Source organism: Podarcis filfolensis (assembly GCF_964270895.1).
Source record: "Podarcis filfolensis genome assembly, chromosome: 12".
Lineage (NCBI taxonomy): Eukaryota > Metazoa > Chordata > Lepidosauria > Squamata > Lacertidae > Podarcis > Podarcis filfolensis.
In genome coordinates, this window is record NC_139614.1 from 29,667,948 (window position 1) to 29,683,055 (window position 15,108).

Below are 15,108 nucleotides of genomic sequence, written 5' to 3' on the forward strand. Positions count from 1 at the left end.
TAATCAGGGTGGCAGCTTTCATGGCACCTCCTGTTCTATGTTAGTGTGAAATGTAAGTAGCTGTGAGATAGATTAATGCAGAATGGATACCACAAAAATAGAGGGCCTTTAGCTCTGGTTGTTACAATCACATCTGGGAAGACAGTACAGTATTTTCCTGTCTATAAGATGCCCCCATGTATAAGACGCCCCCTATTTGGGGGGACTCTGATTTAAGAAAATGGGGGGAGATGGTCCCATGTATAAGACGCCCCCAAATTTTGGACATTATTTTTAAGGGGGGGACCTAGCCTTATACATGGAAAAATACGGTATTTTACAGGACATAGTGGCCAGGAGTGGCTCCACCTTTGTAATAATAATAATAATAATAATAAATAATAATAATAATAATAATAATAATAATAATAATAATAATAATAATAATAATTTTTATTGGTTATATGCCCCAGCCACTCTGAACGACTCCTAACAAAATATTAAAAACACAATAAAACATCAACCATTAAAAACTTCCTTGTACAGGGCTATCTTCAGATGTCTTCTAAAAGTTGTATAGTTGTTTATCTCCTTGACATCTGTTGGGAGGGCATTCTACAGGGTGGGCCTCTACTGAGTTGTAGTCCAAAACATCTGGAAGGCACCACTTAGGGGGAGACTGCCTTGGCGGCAATGAGATTTCCGAAGCAAGCCTCAAATGTATGCATTGAGGCTAGAAAGGGCAGGCATTAGCTGCAATTAACAAAACAAGAAAGGAAATGAGTTTAATAAAAGTGTTCCCTCCGTATATAATTTGTGTTAATCATTTGTAACTCCAGTTTTCCAGGTCTGATTTAGCCAACATTTGTGCTCATTCACTAATCACGTTGGCAGCAATGTAATAAATGCATATAACAGATACATTGTAAGTTGAAAGATTCTAGCACAGTTTTCATATGGATATTTTCTCTTTCTTTCTTTCCTTAATTCTTTCTTCTTTTCTGTCCCCAGAGACCAGCACAATGCTCCGTTTTGACAATGAGGACCAGTCAAAAGCAGTTAGCATGCTGAGAGATCAGAGTTATTCATTCAGCTGGAGCTGAAATCTAACCAAGAGCTTTCCAAAAGCGGTCATAGCCTCTAATCCTGCAGCATTTGCTCAGACGAATGTTCCGCTAAAATCAACAGGACTTACTTCCAAATAAATGTATAGGGGAGGAGGCTTTTCATATTCGTAAGTACTTAATTAAAGCGAGAAATGGAGGGTGGGGTGGCGAGAGAGAAACCAAACGGCGGAAGAATAAAACTCCAAATCATGTAGCAACAATTTATGAGAATTCATTTACTTTTTAATTGGATCTCGACTGTCAGCTGGAACTGTGATATGCGATCCAAAATAGTCACAGCATGCCTGTGTGAAGTGCTTAATGAGATGTCCACTAACTATTGACTTCTCTAATGCTGTGATGGAGACTGGTGTCTGCTAAAATGTAAAAATCTGGATTGATCAGGCATTTCCACTGCAGACTAAATTCAGAGACTATGTTGATGCAGCCTTCAAAGTACTCACAACCAAAAACAGCTTTTGCTGGCAGTCCAAATATTAACCCCTTGAAACAACAACAAAAAATTGCTGTTAAAACTCTGAAGTGCCCCATTAAATTGGAAATTAAATGAAAGCAGAGTAATTAATTTGAATTCACATTCTAGGCTAATGAGATTGTGGGTGCCCTAGACACATCCCAGGGGTGGGTGACAGCCCCAATACCCACTCCCAAACCATAATTGCCCCTGCTGTTCCACAGCCTACAATACAGGTGTTTTAAAAGGTACATCACACACTCCAGCTGTTCCTATTTATCAATCTCCAGTTATTACTATTATTATTATTATTAAAGTTTAGATCCCACTTTTCACCATTTGTCTCAAAGCAGCTCATGCCTGTCCCTACTAAATCGCAACCCTCATTTTGTCCCCCATTTTTAGTCTTTTCTGTGTGCCTTATTAAAATTTGGTTCGTATGAATGGCTAGCATCAGTATTCAGAGTTCCTCTCCCCTCCCCCCTGTATCCTTAGAATGCTCCCTAGCAGGTAAACAATTAAACAGAAAATGAGGCATTAGCACAATAGGAGCCATCTTGAAACCATTTCTCCTGCATTCCATTTTCCCTCTTGGCCATTAACTGAAACATTGGTGCTAATGTACCTAGAAAAAGCCCTTTTTTAGACAAATTCGTCATGTGCTCAATGAATGCATGCTTTGGAGGAGGAGCAGGACTAGGGCAGCTAGACACAGCAAACTGTACTTTTTCAGTTAAAAAAAAATATAAGGTATGACGATGATAAAAGTGTTGTGGCTGCCAGCACAAAATGGCTGCCATGCAAGGGATTAAGATCAAGACTGAATGTAATTGGATTAATTAAGATTTCGAAATCAGGATGAAATAAAACCATTTCACCTTGAAATCTAACACACAGGAGGCCCCACATAGTGTATAATTGGCTTTATAATTGATATATATTTGAATTTGAATTGTAATTTGAGATTGATAAAATGTGGTTTATGTTGGATTTTAGTACAGTCATACCTCGGCTCCCGAATGCCTTGGGAGTCGAACGTTCCGGCTCCCGAACGATCGAAAACCAGAAGTGAGTGTTCCGGTTCTCGAATGTTCTTTTGGAAACTGAACGTCCGAGGGGGCTTCCGCGGATTCCTGCAGCCAATCAGAAGCTGTGCTTTGGAAGTCGGATATTTTGGAAGTCGAACAGACTTCCAGAACAGATTCTGTTCAACTTCCGAGGTACAACTGTAATTGAAAATTAATAAAAATTATTTACAAAAAAAAGGCTACCATGCACAGCAAAAGAAAGAAGTGAGTATCATCACACACAAAAAAAAGGCCTCTAACAATTCCACCACCAACCCAAAGAGGCACACTGTCAGCTGAATACTGTATATATGTGACCCCTAGGTATGTACCACAGGTTTCCATGAGATCAGCAGTCCTTTCAGCAGTCTCACTTGAATGGAAACCCCTATGCATATATAGCTATATGCGTTCAGGGCAGAGGCATCAACTCCTAGTTTGGGCCCCGAATAATTTGGGGGGAGGGCTCCCAACGTTCAAAAAATCAGGGGGTGGAGGAGGCCAAGCGCAGAGCTAAGTGTGGGACAACTTTGGTGGCTTCTTCTCTTCGTTTCCTGCCGCAGGCAAAGATGGGGAATGCAGGCCCCACCTAAATCACTGTGTCAATCAGAAGGTTGGGAGTTGGGAATCTCCACAAAGGGGTGAGCTCCTGTTGCTTTGTCCCAGCTCCTGCCAACCTAGCAGTTTGAAAGCACACCTGTGCAAGTAGATAAATAGGCACCACTGCGGCGGGGAGGTAAACGGCGTTTCCGTGCACTCTGGTTTCCATCACGGTCCTCCGTGTGCCAGAAGCGGTTTAGTCATGCTGGCCACATGACCCAGAAAGCTGTGTGTGGACAAACATCAGCTCCCTTGGCCTGAAGCAAGATGAGCGCTGCACCCCATAGTCGCCTTTGACTGGACTTAACTGTCCAGCGGTCTTTTACCCATTTTTTGTCTCAGCTTGGCACACAAACACATCCAGCTTGGTACAGACACTTGCTTTTTGCCTCCCTAGGTCTGTGCAGAAAGTACACTAGGAAAAAAATGAGCTCAGGTCAATGCCCAAGGCCAGCTCACCCACCCCTAAAGCCAGCCCTGAGTGGGAGAAACTTCATCCCCTCTTCTCTGAGAACTGAGACCAGGTTTTGACGGGTCCACCATTCCTACCTGAGACATCTGCCTCACTCTGGGCTCAACCATACCTGCCTTTGTCCCACAATTTAGTCCATTTGCCCTCTGATTTCTAACCATGGGTCCAGTTTTGGGTCTACTGTTTTGACCCACAGCTTTCTCCAGAAAAACCCACTGTATGCTGCTGAATCAGAACAAATGTCAATACACAGAAAACCCAACTAATTCAGAAGTAAACTGTGGGTTTTGCAAGGGAAAGTGGAGTGGCAAAAAACACACAAACCTCTCAGACCTGTGACTAGAAATCCTGAGACAGATGGAAGTGTGGATGAACCCTCTGCCTTAAGTCAGGGCCGGCCCTTGGTGGGATCTTAATGAATCACTGCTTAGCTCATCTTTCAGCTCAGCTGGCTCTAGACTCCTTGAGATGATGAAGCAGCAAGTTCACCTGAGTGAACGCAGTGAGCACAGGAATGACACCAAAGTGCTGCAAAACTGCTGTGCAGCTGCTTCAGCTTAGCAGAGGCGTTCTCAGACAAAGCATCGCCGCTGAAAATGCAGAACACCATAACAATGCATTGCACTGAATGAGGGCATTTTCTGTTTCAGCACTGATTCATTGCCACTTAAGAGACTATGCTCCTAAGCATCCATTCAAGTTGGTGAACATGCAATAATACATCAAGCTAGCAGAGGCTGTCCGGTTCCCTTCCCTGCTGAGAAATATTCTGTAGACACGATTTCACTGTGCATTTCACGACGCTGACATAACCAGAAGAGACTCCACTTGTGCGGATTTTCTGCACATGAACTGAAGCCACTTGATCAGAATGAGAGCCTCTAAAGCCGCAGCATTCAATGAAAAGGTAACATCAGAGGGTAACATTAGATTTTAACAAGACACAGCAGCAGAACAACAAGAAAAGCACTCAGACCCAGGAGAATTAATTGGTACACAATACAATCAAAATACAGTGGTACCTTGGTTTAGAAACACCTCGGGTTACAAACACTTCGGGTTACAGACTCCGCTAACCCAGAAATAGTACCTCGGGTTAAGAACTTTACTTCAGGATGAGAACAGAAATCGTGCAGTGGCAGCAGGAGGCCCCATTAGCTAAAGTGGTACCTCAGGTTAAGAACAGTTTCAGCTTAAGAACGGACCTCTGGAACGAATTAAGTTCGTAACCAGAGGTACCACTGTATGGCTCAAGCAACAGCGTGGATGAGCCCTAAGGGCACATCCAGACTGTCGCTATTTTCAGGTGGGATTCATAGAATTGTAGAATCATTTGCCCAACGTGGGGCTCAAACTTATGACCCTGAGATTAAGAGTCTCATGCTCTACCAACTAGCAAATGCAGGTTGCACAATTGTAGTTGATAGGGAGCTCTTGCACAACAGAGCCACTTCTCCAAAAGACTGGACTTGTTGCAGTAAGGAAAGTGATGAGGAAACGCCATTGGCTTTGATGAGCCAACCTCCCCGCAAGCACATCAGAATGAATGTTCATTATATAGCCAGTGTCATCAAATCTCCCTGCAACCAAACCAGGAAGAATGTTCAATGAACAAGTCAACTGGGAGTACCCTAAATAACTGCTCAGGCTCATTAGCCTCGCTCCCTTCACCACATACAGGAAGGTCTGTAGTTCAGTGACAGAGCCTCTGCCTCGCCTAACTGCTCCCTCCTCCCGGTATTTTATTCTGTATATGCTTTCAAGTCTTAAAATATACACCACTTTGCTATTTTATATGCTGAGTAGTAAAGAGATATCTAGAAATGTCCCAGTTCACCATTGCCTTAGGTAGTCACTGCACTGGGATACAATGGCGGCAGCAGGGCCTGGACAGCTCAGTTGGTTAGAGTGTGGTACTGATAATGCCAAGGTTGCAGGTTTGATCCCCATATGGGACAGCTCCATATTCCTGCACTGCAGGAGGCTGGACTAGACAGTCCTCAGGGTCCCTTCCAACTCTACAAGTCTATGATTCTATGAACTGCCTTCCCACAAGCATGAGATGAACATTTGGTGCACATGAATGTCATCTGCAACCCGGTGGTGTAGATTAGGTTGAGGGATACAGATTCACCCAAAGCTACTAAGTGAGCTTGCTGGCCCCAGTCCACCACAATAAACACTACACCGCACCAGCTTTTCAGATATGTGTACAGATATATTTACATTTATAACACAGAGGAGAACTCTTCCATTAGGAATCTGTAGCTCTTTGGGAGAAGAGCTTTCAGGACAGAGAAGGTGTGGCTCTCAAACAGGCTAAAACACAACTGCAGAATCAGAGGGCGTCAGGCTGCCACCCCCTCAGAAACAGGATGCTGGGTTAGCCAAGTTGTTTGTTTCTCCATGTGAGACTGTCATGTAAAACATTTTCAAACACTGGCTTATCTGAGCAGCTTCTCGGTTCCTCATACCTTGAAGACTCTGCAACAGCTGCTTTCAAGGGTCCAAAGTGCTTCACATTCTCTCTCCTCATATGTGCGATGGTACCCTCTTAGGAACAACTTGCGTTTTAATTGTGGGTGCACCACAGATGTGGCCCCCTCACCACTCTCTTCCAGCCAGTGCACAATATAAGTAAATAATAATAGCTACCACCCCCCCCTGATGCTGCCTGTCACTCTGAAGCCCCTTAGAACTACAGAGGGAAATATATGAACTGAAGAAGAGTAGAGTCTGACTGCCTCAGGGCAGCAATATCTGCTGCTTGTTTTATGGGCAGTCTTTGCTTTCCTCAGTTAGGGTTGCCAAGTTTTTGCTCCAGACAGTTGCCTGATTCATTCAGCATCTCTCTTTAATTCCATGCCTTCCTTAGATGAATGTGATTCTGTTGTGACTAATGACCCTTGTTCTTGCAGAATCCTGCCTTTATTGTCTCTTCCTCTCTCTCTCTCTCTCTCTCTCTCTCTCTCTCTCTCTCTCTCTCTCTCTCTCTCTTTCTCTTTCATCAGTAGACAAGCAAGAATTAGTCATGACGTGGACAATCACGGTCTGGAAGGAGCTCAAGAAGAGGAGATGTCACAGGAGACAGCGGATGTTCATTTTGCACCATCTTAAGGAGAGGTTGATGTGAACAATGTCACTCTTCCTGAAGGTCTGATGTGCTCGATTAATGCTGCAAAAATGTTCTTTCTCCTTCAGAATCAGAGAGAAAGTTGCCATTGAAGCCAGGACTGGATTAACTCTCATGCTAATCACACTCCAGCACAGGATCCTAGCCAAATCGGAGGCCCTTGCTGTGATTTTGGTAAGGGGAACATGCCAAGGTTGGCCTCCCAGCTAGGCTGAGCCAGCTAGGCCCTAACTCTAAAGATGGCTGATGGAACAAGAAAATATTTAGTAGGTGCTAGAAGTTCAGTGGGAGGGGGCCTATCTGACCACAACTGGAAGGGAGTTGCATAAAATTGGGCCTGTGATACTAAATGAATGGCTAGTAGATGGGAGCTATGCATCTGAGCCATGGGATACCAAGGACAGCAACTCCGCTGAAGACCTCCGTGATTAGGCTGGGATCACACTTGTGCAGTTTCAGCTGGAGTCTAAATCCTGCTAACCTGAGAATCCCACAACAGCCAGTTTATATGGATATAATCAATATATGCACATGAAAGTTCACCAGGACTAACTTATGTCTCATTGATGTCAATAGGTGTGCTGTAAACATGACCAAGTCTGGAGCCAACCAAGTGGAAATTGGGTGACATAGGTAGGATCTAAGCTATACAGTGTGGGTGTGGGTGTGGGTGAGTGTTTCATACACACACACTATATATATATATTTCAGAAACTGTAATTAAGGTGGGAAAAAATGGGAAACTGAGGGGAACCAAAACTAACAGATTCAGTCATCCCAACTCCTAGGTACGTAAGTGTGTGAAGCACTGCAGCCTGGATGAATATGCAGTGTTTATGCATGACATGGAGGGGGGCATTATTCCTTGCTCTGTATACCAATATAGGCAGTCTAGTGCTAGCAATGCCATATCCTGCCCCTATGGAATGTATTATGTGAGAGGCGCCAGAAACCCTCAGGAGCCCCCAAAAAGATGAGTGACAATTACAGCCTGCAGCTTGTGAAATGTTAGGTGTTAAGAACAGCCCGATCTGATCATATCTTCTTCCCATTCACCATTGACGAATCCTCTGAGACGGCAGTAATTTTGATTGATAAATGGCACCTCGTGTTTAATGGCCCTAATATTTTGTACCACTGTGTAGAGATATTGCCATGTAGTAGTCTTGATCTCAGGGTTTAATTCTACGATGCCTTGAAGACTAATCGCTCTGACTCTCACTGGTACCCCGCTTTCACTGCATTCCAAAGGATAACCCCACGGTAAGTCTGTTACCCTCAGTTCTCACTGTTCTAGGTCAATGGAAAAAAACAGTTAAGCTCCTCAGTCACTGCCCTGCCTTTTTGATTACCCTCGAGAGCTGAAATATCCCGAGAAGCCTACTAACATTCTCACAGATGTCCTATTTCTGGTACAGCTTCCTCGTTAATTGGTTTAGTTTCTTTGTTACCTCCCACCACCCAAGGGGCCGGTTTCTGAGGACAGTTACACAGGATACATGTTTGGATGCCACAAAATGTCCACTGGTGTTCGCATGATGCATCAAATCCCATACGTCAGCTATGAATTATATTGTGAACCTGGCATAGTTGCAACCATTCCTGTGCATTCCCAAAGGGAGAACTTCCACTCCCAAGTCCCAGATGAGAATCCCAGTGCAGCCAAAGATGCACGTTACTCAAGAAAACGATGACACAGTTACCAGGAGTGCTCAGATTTACATATATAATAACCAGCAAGGTTATTTCTTAGATCTGTGAGTTACAGATGTTGGGGGTGGGGGTGGGCAGTGCTGTTCTTTCAGTTAACTTAAAAGAGACCAGGCATGGGGGAAGGGGGCTTTGATTGCTTTTCTTTTTATCAGTGCAGTAACACTGAATTAAGCAGAGGTATTTCTGCTTTTGGCATAGGCCCACTCAGCTGCTTTCAAGAGAAAAAAACATTCATTGTGTCTAGGAAATTAACTATGGAAACAGGTATCGTCAGAGCAGGTGCACTCTAAAGATAAAAAAGGCATATGCTGTGCCTTAAAAGCCCAGGTTCAGAGCTGACAAAGAAAAGCTTAATTCTGCAACCCAAATAAAATATGAAAATCAAATACATGTGCACATTTTGACTTACGCTGCATAAGTTTCTGCCTCTGCTGGACGGTAGTGTGGGGATGGTGTCATTCTATAGTTTAGCCACTAGTTGGCACTGGACTTAATTTTGTCTGCAAGGAATCAGGAGCTTCCTGTTTTTGTTTCTACATGGAAGGAAACAATAAAGTTCTTGTCTAGGTTCCTGACCAGCTTTAAGCCTTCCATGGCCAATTGGGAAGCTAAGGTACAGTCCTGAGCACTAAAGCCCTAGCTGCCTCTGACCACATGAAAACCTACTCAGACCCTCTTGCATTTTGAAAAGCAATGCTTCAACTCAGAAATGGACTGTCCATCAATATTAAATCCCAAAGTTGTGAGCAATACCCAATTTGGAAGTAGTACAATCACAGAATCATGGATTGAACACCACATCCCTAGCCATAGTGTTGTAAGTCTAAGAACTATTATATTTATTCAGTTTCCAGTTTTCAGACTCTGAGCACTGTTGCTTATGAAGCCAAAATGGCAGCATTCATGCACTAGCAGAAGGTATCACTAGTCTTCAAGGAACTCTGAGGTTTGCAGGTGATGGACCCAAGGGTGGGTGTGGAAACAAAACAGACTATTCTAGACTGATCATGTTCAGAGTGCATGGAGTGCTGACTTGTTGTTGGGGGTGGGGATGCAATGGAAATGCTAGAGCTCTGAATAGCAGCACTCCATGCTACAACATTTTCTTGCAGTTTACACCATGTTTTTTATATCCTGTTTGTATCCCACCTGCCTTCAATGGAGCTCAATTACACCAGTGGCTAAAATTGTGGAAAACTTTTGGGGAAAGTGTATCTCCGAGGTTTGATGGCTCATAACACCTGATTGGCTCTCTAAACACTCATGCTCATTGGCTACATTCAAATGAAGGAAAGCGGCTGCATATCAACCTAAGCAAGTTGTGCTTCCTTTTTCTGGTTATTTGGCTATAACATTTGATAGAATACAGATACTTGAACAAACTTTGTTGCATTACATTCGTCGTTAAATTATCTTTCCATTGATATATAATTTTATGGTATTACTCCCAAAGAAAAGTGGTGTTATGAGCCATCAAGCCACAGAAATACACTTTTCCCAAAAGGTTTGCACAATTTTGGCCACTAGTGTAGACTAGTACATTGGCTTCTCCCCAGGGGTCTCCCAGACGCAGACCTGCTTAGCTTCAGCAAGGTGATTGCATCACACATCTTCAAGCTATATCCTATACTAAACATAGTCTGGTGATTTGCTGTGGTTTCTGCTCTGATGAGGAAGCAGGCCAAAAGGCACCGATGTTCCTCTTGCCAGAATTCCCATCCCACCTTTTCTCCTCTCATTTTAAGCTTAGCACATTGGCATCCAGCGCTATAGGCTTGGTCATCTTTGAAGATGGATCTGTCGCTTGTCCTAGCTGCTTGCAAGAGTCCCAGGGCACTCTGTCTCTTTCCTGTATTGTTCCATTTACCAGAGATTAGTACAGCTTTCCCTCTGGATGTGCTGGCAGAGTGCTGATTCGCAAGTCCCGGTTACTGAGCTATTTTCTTCCTTTTTAACTTTTATAATAAAATAAAATAAAATAAAATAAAATAATAATTATAGACTATGTAATTCACACCAAGTTAAGACAACATAAAGAAAGACACTAGGGGAACTGTAAATCAGAATGTGGACATATCATACCTTATTAAATGCCTTTCAACGATCATTCTTCCTTAAGCCCTAACTAAAATGTCTGCCTCTTCTGTTCTTTGATGTGCTGTATAAACCTAAACAATCGGCTTCAATTAATCCCGTTTGTTAAACAGTTTCAAACCACCACAATTATCACCCTCTCCTAAAGGGATATAAATTAGGGGAGGAGGGCTGTTTTTGTTTTATGATTGTGAAATGTGAAATTGGATTGCTCTTCCTATAAAGGTTGAATGAAATCTACTGTTTTAAATTAACTTGTTTGGTCAGGCTCAGGGGGACAGTTATGTGCTACATTTCCTCCCTAAAAGAACACAAGTAAAATTAGGGTGTGTTGTCAGGTAGTCAAGAGCTACCCTATGATTACTACAGGTATTGTGAAGACTGGAACTAATCCTACAAGAGGGTTCAAACCTTGCAGGTTCCAGGGACTGTATTATGACTGCTTTGCCAGGTCCTGCAAGGTTTGCCTCAGTGGCAGCACGTGATAAAGAGAACAGTTAAATGCACTCTCTGCACTTGCATTTTCTTTTGGAGATGCCCGAGAGACTTCATCTGGTTGGATTTCTGATCAGTCTGTTTTTCCCTTGAGTAGGGACCAGTTGAAATCTCTACTCCCTTTATTAGCCAGGCAGGCTCCCGTTGCAGATAGGAGCATAGGAAGCTGAGTCAAACCATTGATCCATCTAGCACAGTATGGTTCACAATAATGGGTTTTGGAAAGGGAACATTTCCAGCCATACCTGGACATGCTGGGGATGGAAACTGGGACCTTCCCCAGCACTGAGATGAGGAACGTGACAAAGAAGCTGCCCTAGTCCAAGTAAGTCCATTGGTCCATCTTGCTTAGTACATCCTCCACTGACAGTGGTTTCAGAGAGAAGTCTTTCAAATCCCTAGCTGGAGATGCAAAACCCTGGAACTGGAACATTTTGCATGCAAAACATGTGCTCTCCCACTGAACTTTGACCCTTCCTATAGGACGTGGGTGGGGAACCTGTAGCCCTCTAGATGTTGTTGGACTAGCACTCCCATCATCATAAGAACTTAAGACCATAACAAGGGCCAGTGGCCTATCTGTTCCAGCATCCTGTTCTTAAGTGGCCAACCAAACCTATATGAGAAGCTCAAAAGCAAGACCAGAGTGATCTCCATAGCTAGTAGTTTTACTGTGTGTCTATTGGCCTGGCCATTGGACATGCGGGCTGGAGCTGAGGGGAGCTGGGCTCCCAAAACATCTGGAAGTTTCACAAGATCCTTTACTTTCCTAGATTTGTTTGCTTGTTTGTTTGTTTTAAGTCTGAGTTCTACACTAGAACTTTGAAGAATACAGCAAATTATTCTAGAATTTTCAGAAATTGTAGATATGTAACTCAAGTAGAATAAGTAGCATCCATCTTTATAGGATGTAAAAAATATATATCATCTAATGTGTCACCAAATTTGCTGTGTGATTCAGTAATAAATCCTGATTACCAAGAATGACAGGCTGTAATTCATGTCTTCCACAAAATATCCTGTGATTAGTCAATTCTAGACGCAAGTGTTTAAGCTCAGAACACTCGTAGGAACTTTTTTAATAAAAGAAAAGAAAAGCTGAATTTGACAGTTTTGGGGTTTTATTATTCACATGCTTTGGAAATCAGAAGGTATTACTGTTATGAATAGATATCTCACTACCCTTGGAGCTCAGTTTTCAGAGCTACAGTCTCTTCCCACACTTCTTGGCCTGCAACTTTAGGTTACCAGTTTATGTGAAGGGATCAGAGCGATGGCTTGACTTGATTGTTCTTTCTCCATTCTCCATTTCTCCATGGGAAGGAGGAACCCATGGCCTCTGGAAGTTGTTGGGCTACAAAGCCACTCCCGACATCAGGAGTGGGGGGGTTGCGGGCTCACGCCCACCATCATCCGCGCGGGGCTGGCTGCAGCCCCGCGCGATCAGGGGAATCCTCGGGCCGCGTCATACCCCGGGCCAGCCAATCGGCTGGCTGCAGGGGTGGGGCTAGGGGCATTTAAGGACGGCGCGGCCCGAGAACGCCCCTTTCTTTCACCGATCCAGCTGCAGTTTCCCACCCACCCACCCTCTAGGTTTCCCTCCGACTTTGCTATGGACCTCAGTTGGTCGCTGCAAGGGGCCTGGTAAGAGTTTTTCCACTTGGCTAATTAGCATCGTTTTTAAAGCCATTTGGTTTTTTCGCCCTACCTCGTAGCAAAACGTCACAACACCTTTGGTTTTGGCGGGTAGGCATTAGTAGGGGTATTGTTATGCTGATGAGCTGGGGGGGAGGAGCGCCATCACCTCCCCCAAATATCGAGGGGCAGTCCGACAAAGGATTCCGGGGGCATTGCCTTGTCCGAAACCTATGGAGGCTAGGGCCTAAAGCGCGCTCCCGAGCGGTAACCCCTCGGGGAGCGCCTAGGGATGTGCATCTCAGGGGCTCCCCCTGTTGGTGTTAACCTCTACCGGTTTCATGCCAGATAGTCTGATAGGACCAATGCCTAAAGCCAATACCGCTCTTACCTGTAATCAATAAAGTTGTGGCCATTTTCGCCCATTAACCTTAAATTCTGGTGTCCTGTGTCTTATTTTAATCCAACTTGGGGGGGGGCGGGAATCGCCACGCAATTCTCATCAGCTCCAACCACTCACCATGCTAATGAGGGCTGACGGGTGCTGGAGTCCCAACAACAATCTGCAACCTTGACATTATCAGCACCATGCTCTAACCATATGAGTTATCTGGTTGCTGACTGGTTAAAAAGAAAAATATTCCAGTTTTGTCCACTCATAGACATGAAGATAACCTATTTGCTGCATTAGACATGCTTTTCAAAAAAACACACTTAAGCTGTCAACTTTTATTTCAAAGGAAAGGGAGCCACACAGATGTGCTCTCAGTATGGATCAGAGTTCTGCACCAGTTTCCTACCCAATGCCCTCACACAAGTTTGACCACAAAGGTGCAATACTGCCATAAAACTGTACTTTTTTGGGGGGAGAATAGCAGCTGGGTTGTGGGGGTGGGGGAGGAAAATGGTTTGTGGGTCCCCAGTTGCTTTTCCTTCCAAATAAAAGTGGACACTACAGTGGTACCTCAGGTTAAGTACTTAATTCATTCCGGAGGTCCGTACTTAACCTGAAACTGTTCTTAACCTGAGGCACCACTTTAACTAATGGGGCCTCCTGCTGCTGCCGCGCTGCCGGAGCCCAATTTCTGTTCTCATCCTGAAGCAAAGTTCTTAACCTGAAGCACTATTTCTGGGTTAGCAGAGTCTATAACCTGAAGCGTATGTAACCTAAAGCGTATGTAACCTGAGGTACCACTGTATTTTGAAGAACTGTGCATAGTATGATTATTTTTTTGGCCCTTATCCTAAGCCCTAAATCTACTCTGCCTGGCAACAGCTTTCCAACGCACCAGGCAAGAAGTCTCTCCCAGTCTTTTTATCAAAGATCTTTTCATTGAACCTGGAGCCATTCGCATGCACAAAAGCTATGGTCCCAAATGACAAAGTAGGAAGGAGAATTACAGTACTTGGAGCAGGGGGTGGGGATGGGATATTGAGTCTGACATAAGCATCCTTTCACAATACATGTAGGAATCTCTTAATGCCCATCTCAAAAGCTACTTTGCCCCAGTCCCTTTCTCACTCTAGAATCATGCAGGCAGTAGATAAGGCACAAGTGAATGCAGTTCAAAAATGTGTAGTATCATTCTGGCTTTTCATCCTAATAGACTTGCTTGCCATTCACTGCAAATCCCCTCTAGAGGGTGATTCTTTACACAGAGCTCTTCATGTCCACCTAACAAAATGAAATTTCAACAGCTACAAAACCATTCTCCTTCAGAGTTACGGATTTTAATACTGAATGGTCTCCTTGGAGCCATGTATACAGGCAGACAGAGAGGTGGGTGGGTGTGGAAAGGGTTCTGCAAAATCTTTGACCAGCACCTAAAATGTAACAAAGAATCTCACTAAAGTTAATTCAGCTCCCTCATTTGGAATCTATGCCCTGTAGAATCGCCACATATGCGAAAGGCCATTGTGTGAAACTGAGCATTGCAATTCATTTCCTGGCCACTAGTAGGTGCATGCCACATTATTTTCCCACACTGAAGCAAATGGGGAGTACATAATATGAGCTCTATTGCATCAAATCATTTGTTTCACATAGAACAGTATACTGAACCTTACATGCACCTTAGGCAGAGGCGGATTTAGGGGAATGCAATCCGTTTGGTTGCACTGGGTGTGGAGCCTTGGGAGCACCACAAGGGGTCACCGCAACTATAATGGAATGGAAGAATGGAACTTTAACGGGATGCAGAATGGAAGGCAAGAGGCAGGGGCACTGAAATTTGCCATCTCACTGGGTGCTGCTGAAATTTGAGACCACAAAGTCCAACGCTGCCCATAAGTAGGTCCCAGTACATTTCCGAGTACAGTTCAAAGTGTTGGTGCTGTCC

The 15,108-nt window shown here is 44.0% G+C and overlaps 1 protein-coding gene across 4 annotated transcripts in view; it reads right to left on the reverse strand.

The window, feature by feature from the left end:
- Positions 1–15,108, reverse strand: part of NXPH1 (neurexophilin 1) — a 171,669-nt gene that overhangs the window by 109,589 nt on the left and 46,972 nt on the right. The gene's annotated exons all lie outside the window — the stretch shown is intronic.